The sequence below is a fragment of the Morus notabilis genome, unplaced genomic scaffold (assembly GCF_000414095.1).
Source record: "Morus notabilis unplaced genomic scaffold, ASM41409v2 Scaffold1842, whole genome shotgun sequence".
Classification (NCBI taxonomy): Eukaryota; Viridiplantae; Streptophyta; class Magnoliopsida; order Rosales; family Moraceae; genus Morus; species Morus notabilis.
In genome coordinates this window covers 26,172-37,479 of record NW_010358064.1, presented here as the reverse complement: position 1 = coordinate 37,479, position 11,308 = coordinate 26,172, and positions in this window count along the sequence as shown.

Here is an 11,308-nt window from a genome sequence, read left to right as displayed (position 1 = left end):
TTCATCAAAAATTGGTGTCGTTTGTTGTATTAATTACTAAAAATTGTATATTAATTTTAGAATGTAAAATTTAAATAACCCTGGGCGCTCCACTACGCCACCCGGGAGCTTTTTGACAGCGTTTTACTTTTTTTGTCATTTTCTAGGGCCAATTAATTTTAGAATGTAAAATTTAAATAACCCTGGGCGCTCCACTACGCCGCCCGGGAGCTTTTTGACAGCGTTTTACTTTTTTTGTCATTTTCTAGGGCCATTTTTTTTGCAGGCATGCCCAGAAAAATGTAAGGATCGTTTTTGCCAAATTTCATATCTTTTTTACATCATTTTTATTTAAATTAATTTTTCAAAGACGAAAAATAAAGAAAATCATAAAAAATAGACTATTCATCAAAAAATGGTGTCGTTTGTTGCATTAATTCCTAAAAATCATATATTAATTTTAGAATCTAAAACATAGATCAAAACGTAATTATTTGACCCATCCCAGCCCCTGGACGGCCCACTATGCGGGCCGGGGGTTTTTTGACAAAATTTTACCTTTTTTGTCATTTTTGGTTGCCATTTTTACAGGCGTACCCAGAAAAATGTAAGAATCATGTATGCAAAATTTCAAAACATTTTGACATCTTTTTTATTTTATTTTATTTTTCAAAGACGAAAAATAAAGAAAATCATAAAAATTAGAATATTCATCAAAACATGGTACTGTTTGTTGTATTAAATACTAAAAATTGTATATAAATTTTAGAATGTAAAATTTAAATAAAAAATTAAATTTTTGACCCATCCCGGCCCCTGGGCAATCCACTACGCGGCCCGGGGGCTTTTTGACAGCGTTTTACTTTTTTTTTGTCATTTTCTGGGGCCATTTTTTGCAGGCATGTCTAGAAAAATGTAATGATCGTGTCTGCAAAATTTTAGATCTTTTTGACATCTTTTTTATTTTATTTTATTTTTCAAAGATGAAAAATAAAGAAAATCATTAAAAATAGAATATTCATCAAAAAATGGTGCCGTTTGTTGCATTAATTCCTAAAAATCGTATATTAATTTTAGAATATAAAACCTAGATAAAAAAGTAAATTATTGACCAATCCCGGCCCCTGGGCGCCCCACTACACGGGCCAAGGGCTTTTTCACAGCGTTTTACCTTTTTTTGTCATTTTTATTTGCTATTTTTTACAGACATGCCCACAAAAATGTAAGGGTCGTATCTACAAAAATTTAAGAAGATTTTGTCATCATTTTTATTTTTTTTTATTTTTCAAAGACAAAAAATAAAAAAAATCATAACAAATAGAATATTCATCAAAAAATGGTGCCGTTTATTGTATTAATTCCTAAAAATCGTATATGAATTTTCAAGTGTAAAGTTGAAATAAAAATATAAATTTTTGACCCATGTCGGCCCTTGGGTGCCCCACTACGCGGCCCAGGGGCTTTTTGACAGCGTTATACTTTTTTTTGACATTTTCTAGGTCCATTTTTTGCAGGCATACCGAGAAAAATGTAAGGATCGTGTCTGTAAACTTTCAGATCTTTTTGACATCATTTTTATTTTATTTTATTTTTTAAAGATGAAAAATAAAGAAAATCATTAAAAAATAGAATATTCATAAAAAATAGTGCCGTTTTTTGCATTAATTCCTTAAAATCGTATATTAATTTTAGAATATAAAACATTGAGAAAAATATAAAATTTTGACCCATCCCGGTCCTTGGGCGCCCCACTAGGCGGGTCGGGGGTTTTTTTATAGCGTTTTATTTTTTCTTGTCATTTCTAGTTGCTAGTTTTTGCAGGCATGCCCAGAAAAATGTATGGATCGTATCTACAAAATTTCAGAGCATTTTGACGTCATTTTTAATTTATTTTATAAAGAAAATCATAAAAAATAGAATATTCATCAAAAAATGGTGCCACATTTTGTATTAATTTCTAAAAATTGTATATTAATTTTACAATGCACAACATAAATAAAAATTTAAATTTTTGTCCCATCCCGGCCCTTGGGCGCCTCACTAAGTGAGCTGGGCTTTTTGACATCGTTTTACTTTTTTTTATCATTTTTTGCAGCCATTTTTCGTGGGCATGCCCAGAAAAATGTAAAGATCGTGTCTGCAAAATTTCATAATTTTTTGACGTCGTTTTTACATTATTTGATTTTTCAAACACGAAAAATAAAGAAAATCATAAAAATGGAATATTCATAGAAAAATGGTGTCATTTGTTGCATTAGTTCATAAAAATCATATATTAATTTTAGAATGGAAAACATAGATAAAAAAGTAAATTTTTTACCCATCCCGGCCCCTAGGCGCCCCACTACGAGGGCCGGGGATTTTTTGACAGTATTTTACTTTTTTTTTGTGATTTTTGGTTGCCATTTTTTACAGGCACGCCCAAAAATTTTTTACCCATCCCGGCCCCTAGGCGCCCCACTACGAGGGCCGGGGGTTTTTTGACAGTATTTTACTTTTTTTTGTGATTTTTGGTTGCCATTTTTTACAGGCACGCCCAGAAAAATGTGAGGATCGTGTTTACAAAATTTCAAAACATTTTGACATCATTTTTAGTTTATTTTATTTTTCAAAGACGAAAAATAAAGAAAATCATAAAAAATAGAATATTCATCAAAAAATGGTGCCGTTTGTTGCATTAATTCGTAAAAATCATACATTAATTTTAGAATGCGAAACATAAATAAAATAATAAAAATAGAACTCCTGGGGTGCTCCCGGGGCACCCCTAGGGAACCCCAAGTGCACCCCAGGCGCACCCCTGGGGAATCCATGAGGCACCCCCGGGACACCCCCGGACACCCTCAGGGCACCCTCGGGGCACCCCTGGGACACCCCCGGGACAAAAATTTACATTTTTATTTATGTTTTGAATTTGAAAATTAATTTACGACTTTTAGGAATTAATGCAACAAATGGCACCATTTTTTGATCAATATTCTATTTTTTATGATTTTCCTTATTTTTTGTATTTGAAAAATAAAATAAACTAAAAAAGACGTCAAAAAATTATAAAATTTTGTAGACACGATCCTTACATATTTTTGGGATTGCTTGCAAAAAAATGACCCAAAAACAGACAACAAAAGAAAAATGACGTCAAACCGTTCTGAAATTTTGTAGACACGATCCTTACATTTTTCTGGGCATGCCAACGAAAAATGGGAATAAAAATGACAAAAAAGTAAAACGCTGTCAAAAAGCCCCCGGCCCGCATAGTGGGGCGCCCAGGGGTCGGGATGGGTGAAAAATTTACATTTTTATCTATGTTTTAAATTCTAAAATTAATATACGATTCTTAAAAATTAATGCAACAAGCGGCACCATTTTTTGATGAATATTCTATTGTTTACGATTTTTTTATTTTTCGTCTTTGAAAAACAAGATAAAAAAAAATGATGCCAAAATGTTCTGAAATTTTACAGACACAATCGTTACCTTTTTCTGGGCATGCCTACAAAAATGGCAACCAAAGATGACAAAAAAGTACAACGCTGTGAAAAAGCCCCCGGCCCGCGTATTCGGGCGTCCAGGGGCCGGGATGGGTCAAAAATTTATATTTTATCTATGTTTTCCATTCTAAAATTAATATACGATTTTTAGGATTTAATACAATAAACGGCACCATTTTTTGACGAACATTCTATTTTTTATGATTTTCTTTATTTTTCTCCTATGAAAAATAAAATAAAATAAAAATGATGTCAAAATGTTATGAAATTTTGCAGACACGATCCTTACATTTTTCTAGGTGTGGCTGCAAAAAATGGGAAATAAAAATGACAAAAAAAGTACAACGCTATCAGAAAGCCCCCGGCCCGCATAGTGGGGTGCCCAGGGGGCAGGATGGGTAAAAAATTTACAATTTTATTTATGTTTTCCATTCCAAAATTAATATACCATTTTTCAGAATTAATGCTATAAACCGTACTATTTTTTGATGAATATTCTATTTTTTATTATTTTCTTTATTTTTCATCTTTGAAAAATAAAATAAAAATAATGTCAAACTGTTCTGAAATTTTACAAACACGATCCTTACATTTTTCTGGACATGCCTGCAAAAAATGGCCTCCCCTGGGGCACCCTGGGGACACCCCCGGGACATCCCTGGGACACCCCCGGTGAAACCCCGGGGCTCGCCCGGGACTCCCCCGACGCACCCCCGGGAGGGTAGCCCCCCGACACCCATGGGACACCGCCCGGGCACCCCCGGGGCATGCCCCGGGACGTCCCCAGGACACCCCAGGGGCGCCCCCGGGGCCCCCAAGACACCCCCGGGGCACCCCCGGGACACCCTCAGGGGACCCCCGGGACAAGCCTGAGGCACCCCCGGGGTTCCCCCGAGACACCCTCGGGGCAAAAATTTATATTTTTATTTATGTTTTGCATTCAAAAATTAAAATATGATTTTTAGGAATTAATGCAACAAACGGCACTATTTTTTATGAAGATTCTATTTTTTATGATATTCTTTAATTTTTCTCTTTGAAAAATAAAAATAAAATAAAAATGATGTGAAAATGTTCTGAAATTTTACAGACACGATCCTTACATTTTTTTGGGCATGCCAACGAGAAATGGCAACCAAAAATGACAAAAAAAGTAAAACATTGTCAAAAATCCCCCCAGCCCGCATAGTGGGGCGCCCAAGGGCCTGGATGGGTCAAATATATGATTTTTAGGAATTAATGCAACAAACGGCGCTATTTTTTGATGAATAATCCATTCTTGATGATTTTCTTTATTTTCATTATTTGAAAAATAAAATAAAATAAAAATGATGTGAAAATATTTTGAAATTTTGATGCCGCGATCCTTACATTTTTCTAGGCATGCTTGAAAAAAATAGGGACCAAAAATGACAAAAAAAAGTAAAATGATGTCAAAAAGCCCACGGCCTAGGTAGTGGGGCGCCCAGGGGCTGGGATGGGTTAAAAATTTATACTTTTGTTTATGTCTTGCATTCTAAAATTAATATATGATTTTTAGAAATTAATGCAACAAGCGGCACTACTTTTTTATGAATATTCTATTTTTTATGATTTTCTTTATTTTTCATCTTTGAAAAATAAAATAAAATCAAAAATGATGTCGGAATGTTCAGAAATTTTGGAGACACGGTCCTTCCTTTTTTGTGGGCATGCCTACAAAAAATGGCAACCAAAAATGACAAAAAAAAAGTAAAACGCTGTCAAAAAGTCCCCGGCCCGCGTAGTGGGGCGCCCAGGGGCCAGGCTGGGTGAAAAATTTATATTTTTATCTATGTTTTCCATTCTAAAATTAATATACGATTTTTAGAAATTAAAGATGGAAAAGAATGAAAATCATAAACAATAGAATATTCGTCAATAAATTGTGTCGTGTGTTGTATTAATTCCTAAAAATCATACACTAATTTTAGAATGCAAAAGTTAAATAAAAATATAAATTTTTGACCCATCCCTGCCCCTGGGTGCCCCACTACGCGGCCCGGGGACTTTTTCGCAGCATTTTACTTGTTTTTGCCATTTTCTGGGGCCATTTTTCGTAGGCATATCCAGAAAAATGTAAGGATCGTGTCTGCAAAATTTCAGAACTTTTTGACATCATTTTTATTTTATTTTATTTTTCAAAGATGGAAAATAGAATATTCATCTAAAAATGGTGTCGTTTGTTGAATTAATTCCTAAAAATCGTATATTAATTTGAGAATTGAAAACATAGATAAAAATGTAAATTTTTGTACCATCCCGGCCCCTGGGCACCCCACTACGCGGGCTGGGGGCTTTTTGACAGCGTTTTACTTTTTTTTGTCATTTTTTGTTGCCATTTTTCGTAGGCATGCCCAGAAAAATGTAAGGATCGTGTCTGGAAAATTTGAGAACATTTTGACATGATTTTTATTTTACTTTATTTTTCAGTGGTGGAAAATAAAGAAAATCATAAGAAATAGAATATTCATAAAAAAATGGTGCCGTTTGTTGCATTAATTCCTAAAAATCATATATTAATTTTAGAGTGGAAAACATAGATAAAAATGTAAATTTTTTACCCATCCCGGCCCTTGGGCTCCCCACTACGCTTGCCGGCGGCTTTCTAACAGTGTTTTACATTTTTTATCATTTTCGGTTGCCATTTTTTGCAGGCATGCCCAGTAAAATGTAAGGATCGCGTATGCAAAATTTCAGAACATTTTCAAATTACTTTTATTTTATTTTATTTTTCAAAGATGAAAAATAAAGAAAATCATAAAAAATAGAATATTTATCAAAAGATAGTGTCGTTTGTTGTATTAAGTCTTAAAAATCATAGATTAATTTTAGAATATAAAATTTAAACGAAAATATAAATTTTTCATGTGTCCCGGCCACATGGCGCCCCACTATGCGGCCCGGGGGCTTTTTCACATCATTTTACTTTTTTTCGTCATTTTTTGGGCCCTTTTTTTTTGCAGGCACGCCCAAAAAAATGTAAGGAACGTTTCTGCAAAATTTCATATCTTTTTAACATAATTTTTATTTTATTTTATTTTTTAGAGATAAAAAAAATAAAGAAAATCATAAAAAATTAGAATATTCATCAAAAAAGGGTGCCACTTGTTGCATTAATTCCTAAAAATCACATATTAATTTATGAATTCAAACATAGATAAATATGTATATATTTTACCAATCTCGGCCCTTGGGCATCCCACTACGCGTGCTGGGGGCTTTTTGACAGCATTTTACTTTTTTTTTTCGCCAGGGATCAAGTCAAAATTGCGGATAAAGACTTGAATTCATTATCATTCTATCTTTTTAGATTTAAGTTTTAGATTAAACATTTAAATTGCATAATAGGCGTTTTTAAGGAACGAATTAGATTCAAATTCGGATTCCTTCCCTAGGGATTATCTTTAGGCGTGTTTTATCTTATCTTTAGGTAATTATCTTGTTTTAGGCGCTCTACCTCATTAAGGGTATATTAAGACTTTTACAATTTTAAACTCTTCTTGTTATTTTCGGCTATTTAAGGCTGAAATTCGATTAATAAAACAGTTTATTTGATGTTTTTATTCACGTTGTGAGATATTCTTCTTGTGTTCTTGAAGAAACTGTTCTGAACTTATCAAGGTTTCCTGGTGGCGTTCAACTTGACTTATCAAACGGATTTCCATACCTGTTTGTGGCGTCTTCACCATACCAAGGTTCTTGCTTTGCTAAGCAACGGGTCGCGGTTTCCATCAATTCTTGAATATCTTGAATCATAATTTCATATTTGGTTTCGGGTTTTGTCACGTTGTTGGCGAGGTTCGTATCACAGGGAACTCCCGGGGCACCCGCAGGGCCCCTTGGAGCACCCCTAGGGCACTCCCAAGACATCATCGGGGCAAAAATTTACATTTTTATTTATGTTTTGCATTGTAAAATTAATATATGATTTTTAGGAATTATTGCAACAAGCGGCACCATTTTTTTTATGAATATTCTATTTTTTATGATTTTCCTTATTTTTCGTACTTGAAAAATAAAATAAAATAAAAACGGCGTTAAAAAATTATGACATTTTACAGACACGATTCTTACATTTTTCTGGACTTGCCTGCAAAAAAATGCCCCAAAAATTGACAAAAAAAAGTAAAACACTGTCAAAAAGCCCCGGGCGTAGGTAGTGGGGAACCCAGGGGCCGAGGTGGGTCAAAAATTTATACTTTTCTTTATATTTTGCATTCTAAAATTAATATACGATCCTTACATTTTTCTAGGCATGCCTACAAAAAATGGCAACCAAAAATAACAAAAAAAGAAAAACACTGTCAAAGAGCCCCTAACCCGCGTAGTGGGGCACCCAGGGGCCGGACTTGGTCAAAAATTTACATTTTTAGCTATGTTTTCCATTCTAAAATTAATATACGATTTTTAGGAATTAATACAACAAGTGGCACCATTTTTTGAGGAATATTCTATTTTTATTATTTTCTTTATTTTTTGTCATTGAAAAATAAAATAAAAATGACGTTAAAAATGTTCTGAAATTTTGCACACACGATCCATACATTTTTCTGGGCATGCCTACAAAAAATGGCAACCAAAAATGATAAAAAAAAGTAAATCGCTTTCAAAAAGTCCCTGGCTCGCATAGTGGGGCGCCCATGGGTAAAAAATTTACATTTTTATCTATGTTTTCCATTCCTAAATTAATATACGATTTTTAGGAATTAATACAACAAGCGGCACCATTTTTTGATGAATATTCTATTTTTTTACAGTTTCTTTATTTTTCATTTTTAAAAAATAAAATAAAATAAAAATGTTGTCAAAATGTTCTAAACTTTTGCAAACACGATCCTTACATTTTTCTGAGCATGTGTACAGAAAATGGCAACAAAAAATGACAAAAAAAGTAAAACGTTGTCAAAAACCCCCGGCTCGCGTACTGGGACGCCCAGGGGCCGGGATGAGTCAAAAATTTACATTTTTAACTATCTTTTCCATTCTAAAATTAATATACGATTTTTCAGAATTAATGCAACAAGCGGCACCATTTTTTGAGGAATATTCTATTTTTATTATTTATTTTTTGTCATTAAAAAATAAATAAAAATAAAAAAAGTTGTCAAAAAGATCTGAAATTTTACGGACACGATCTTTACATTTTTCTAGGCATGCCTATAAAAAATGGCTCCAGAAAATGACAAAAAAAAAAAAAGTAAAACGCTGTCAAAAAGTCACCGAACCGTGTAGTGGGGCGCCCAGGGGCCGGGATAGGTCAACAATTTACATTTTTATTTATGTTTTCCATTCTAAAATTAATATACCATTTTTAGGAATTAATTCAACAAACAGTACCTTTTTTTGATGAACATTATATTTTTTTATGGTTTTCTTTATTTTTCATCTATGAAAAATAAAATACAATAAAAATGATGTCAAACTGTTCTGAAATTTTACAGACATGATCCTTACATTTTTCTGGGCAAACCTGCAAAAAATGGGCTCCCCCGGGGCACCCTCAGGGCACCCCGGGACACCCCCAGGGCACCCCCAGAGCACCCCCGGGGCACCCCCAAAGCACCTGCGAGGCGGGGCACCCCCGGGACACCCGCGGGGCACCCCCCGGGCTCCCCCGGGGCACCCCCGGGACATGCCCCCGGGGCACCACCGGGGCACCCCCGGGACACCCCTAGGACAACCCTGGGGCACCCGCAGGGCACCACCGGGACACCACCTGGACACCCCAAGCGGTGCCCCGGGACACCCCCAGGGCACCCCTAGGCCCCCCGGTGATACGAACCCCGCCAACAACGTGATGAAGATCTTCAAGAATTGATGGAAACTGTGACCCGTTACTTAGCAAAGCAAGAACCTTGGTATAATGAAGGCGCCACAAACGAGTATGGAAAATATGTTTGATAAGTCAAGTTGAACGCCACAAGAAAACCTTTATAAATTCGGAGAGTTTCTTTAAGAACTCAAGAAGAATATCTCACAAATATGAATAAACTCATCAAAACTATTTTATTAATCCGAATGTCAACCTTAAATAGCCGAAAATAACATGAAGAGTTTAAAAATTATAAAAATCATATCCTACCCTTAATGAGGTAGACGCCTAAAGCTAGATAATCACCTAAAGATAAGTCCTAGGGAAGGAATCCGAATTTGAATCTAACTTCTTCCTTAAAAATGCCTAAAAACTTATCCAAGGGAAAGAATCCGAATTTGACTCCAATTCCTTCCTTCTAAACACGCCTAATTTAGAATTTAAATGCTAACTTGAAACTTAAATCTAAAAAGATAGAATTAGGATGAAATTAAGTCTTCATCCACAACCTTGACTTGATCCCTGACTGGAAAATATGCCTACATCCTTTTAGACTCCCCCTTACATGTGTATCTTGGAATGACATGCAAGTTGGATCGTGAGTGTTCCTTGCATCCCTGATGTCCTCATCATTCCCCTCCTCTTGAAAAGGATGTGTCCTCAAATCTTCACCTACATCAAAAGGACTCAAGGCAGTAACATTGAATGTAGCACTCACATTGTCTTGTTCTCTCATGCTCTTTTGCTTACTCAATTTTTACAACCTCACTTGGTCCTCATAGACTTGTTTTGGGGTCAATGGAACTAGAGTGATAGTCCGTTTGTTATGTGTGAATGAGTACTTGTTCGTGAAGCCATCATGCCGCACACGCCGCTCAAATTGCTATGGTCTTCTGAGAATGAGATGCCCTGCATGCATTGGTACCACATCGCACAATACTTCATCCTCATACTTACCGATTCAAACGGTACTATAACCTGCAATGTAACCCTCACTTCACCGCTGTTGGTCAACCATTGTAGCTTGTAGGGACGAGGGTGCTTAAGTGTTGTGAGCCGTAGCTTTTCAATCATGGAAGTACTAGCAACGTTAGTGCAACTACCGCCATCGATAATAACACCACATACCTTGTCTTTCACGTGGCAACGAGTGTGAAAGATGGTCTCCCGTTGTACCTCTTCTTTAGCTTGCATGTTTAAGGCTCGACGTGCAACTAACCCAAGCATTTCACCATGTTCTGGCCCGACTTCCTCTTCTCCTATGGGAGCATCCTCCAATGGTGGCATATCCTCAAGATCATCTTCATCTTCCGAATCAATTTTTCCATTATCCCGGATCACCATAAATCGATTGTTTAGACATTAGCTTGCTATGAGTCCTCTTCATTGACATTTGAAACATTTAATCTCGCTAGAATGAGAAGTATTAGGGGCTGTTTTACCTTGAAAGGCCATGGTATTGAGGGTTGGTTCGTACTCGGGTTTGGCCTTGAAGGTGGCCGGGTTTTCTTCTTTCTTTGGGTAGTTTGGCCCCCAAAGAAAATCGTGCATAATAGTCAACACACATTAAAATATCAAAATATCAAACACACACATATATATGATACTACTAGATTATCAAGTATATATGTTTCAAAACATACCAATTACCAAACATCCAAAGAAGTTTGAAAACATAACCAAGTACATTTAAATAAGTTTGAAAATATAACCAAACATTTGAATGTTTAAATGCATAAAACATAAAATAAATATAAGAAAATGTCTTCTTTGAGCCTTGAGGTTGAATGCCCAACTACACTCTAAAAACCAAAATTAGTTTCCAGAGACTAAGTTTGAAGTAGGGTTTTGTCTAATATATATATATATATATATATATATATGTGCATAATAAATGGGTCGGGCTGAGCCGGGCCATGTCGGCCTGATAACGGCCCATATAACAAAACGGGTTAAGCGTGTTAAACAAGCTAGCACGAATCCAACCCATTTATTTTCATGTTAT